This window comes from Chaetura pelagica, unplaced genomic scaffold (assembly GCF_000747805.2).
Source record: "Chaetura pelagica isolate M959 unplaced genomic scaffold, ChaPel_1.0 scaffold147, whole genome shotgun sequence".
Classification (NCBI taxonomy): domain Eukaryota; kingdom Metazoa; phylum Chordata; class Aves; order Apodiformes; family Apodidae; genus Chaetura; species Chaetura pelagica.
This window is the reverse complement of record NW_009954194.1, coordinates 3,317,639-3,319,852: the sequence shown is the minus strand read 5'-3', so window position 1 is coordinate 3,319,852 and position 2,214 is coordinate 3,317,639.

The window sequence follows — 2,214 nt, the reverse complement described above, 5'->3', positions numbered from 1 at the left end:
TAGTTCCAACCCTCCTGCAAGGGCAGGGATACCTTCCACTAGACTGGGTTGCTCAAAGTCCTGTCCAATCTGGCCTTGAACACTTCCAGGGAGGGGGCTTCCACAACTTCCCTGGGCAACCTGTTCCAGTTACACTTGCATGTGTTATTAAGAATTACCTGTTAATAAATGTGATAACAACTAATCAGTAAGTAGCAAATACTCAGGAAGCAACATGAACATGCATTTTTGAAATATCCAACTAGATTTTAAAACCTGAATTTTAAAAAACATTCAAGTAACTTACAAAAGTGCTGAAGTGGGTTTCTGAAAATGTGGGAAGAATTCACTTTATGTGAGAGACCAGGAATTCACTTAAGAAAAAAAATTGCTGCAAACTCTACTCTTTCCTTCACAGAATATTGAAATTCACAAATTCCTCTCACAGACTGTTAACTACATTTATCAGATGAAGCACCATATTTTAAAATGCTTCCTAACATTTATTCAGAGATTCTTTAACCTGCAAGAACTAATTATCAATAACAGGCCCATTGTTTAGATGCTTTGTTAATTATGTTGTTAATTTTGTAACACTTTCAGTTCAGCTCCAGATAGCTATCTACTCTTTAACACATTAATAACTTCTGAATCAGAGAAGATCTGTGAAAAGACCAAAGAAAACATCTAAACTCTACAAACACTAAACATGAGCTGCCTTGGTTAGGGTCAATAATGAGTCAAGGAAAGGAAGCTCTGATTTCAGCTCTTTGCACAATACCTACTCTGTAGGTAAACAGAAGGCTTCAGTATAAAAACACTAACAGATCTTAATCTTTTCAAGCACACATATTTCTTTAATTGTGATGTTTAAATCAAAGATATTCCTATTAATAGGTTTTGCAAGGAAAGAACATGAAGATTTCCTTTCTTTCTTACTTGAATCACTAGCATGAAAGTGAAGGGTGAGGTAATCATTTCACTCAAAGGAAATAAAACAAAGAAACCTCTATTTCATTGCTAAGAAAGCAGAGCTCAGAGGTACCCATGAACTGTTAACTTCAAAACAGTCAACCAAAGTAAATAAAAAATAACCACTCTAGTCACTAAAGACTATGATGTGGTTGGCCATTCTGTGTTCTAAGGCTGGGAACAATTTCTACTCACTATGACGAGCTTCACATGAAATTCAAATGTAAATGAAGGTTCAACTTTCTGCAGATAAAAAAATAATTTATTTTTTTTTCATTCTTGTATCTTTTAGGCTGAATCTACTCAAAACTCAATGCACAGTAATAATCAGAACCCTTGCTTCCCCTGACCCTAGAACCTCAGTGATCTATAAAGCAGACAATAGGATATTTAGGAAAATATAGTATTTTCTTTTTTTTTCTGATAAATTACTGTAAGCAGCCCCTTTGCAGAAAAAATATCATCTCCAGGTAGATTATAAAACACAGTGTATCTACATATCAGTTTATGTGACAAATAAAGAGCCAATGCTATTTTTATTCTTACTGTAGAATGAACAGATTAAGTAAAATCCAAACCTACAATCCAAACAAAATGCAAGAAAGAGTTATAAAAATAAAATACATTGAAAAAACTGAGTCTTACATACTTTTAGGGTTCATCATTACATTAGTTAAACTGATAACAAGTCTACTGACTGAGTGAAACCTGCTTAAAAATAATGCAGGTCAGAACAAGTCTATCTTGTACCCTTATTAGTTTCTACCAGTTAGTTTTTACCTTAGGATGGCCTGACATTTAAAAGTTTTCAGATGAAATATACAATTATTTATCCACAGCCTACATGCCATTGTTCGTGCTTTTCCAGTTTTCTCAACATGGAACTACAGAGGAAGCATCTACCCGCAAGGCTTTTATGTTGATACCACAAATATGCCAAGAATGCATGCTAAGTGAACATTGTACACACTTCTCATGCCCACTGTTTTCATGCAAAATAGTTTGCCTCCTAAGATGAAAAGAATAATCAGGGTACTAAGCATTTGGTTTTTTGAACTTCATATACAGCTAGAATGACTATAAGTTTGTTTTTGTTAAGTAAAACCCACATACTGAACTATTTTATTCTTCAATCTACCTTATAGTCATTTGAGCTTTTATTGAATATTTCCCCACATATAATACAGAAAAGCTGTCCATAACAGGTATCTATGAGAATGACACTTCCATCCTGTAGCCGCTGGTATTTTTGTCTCAGCAGGA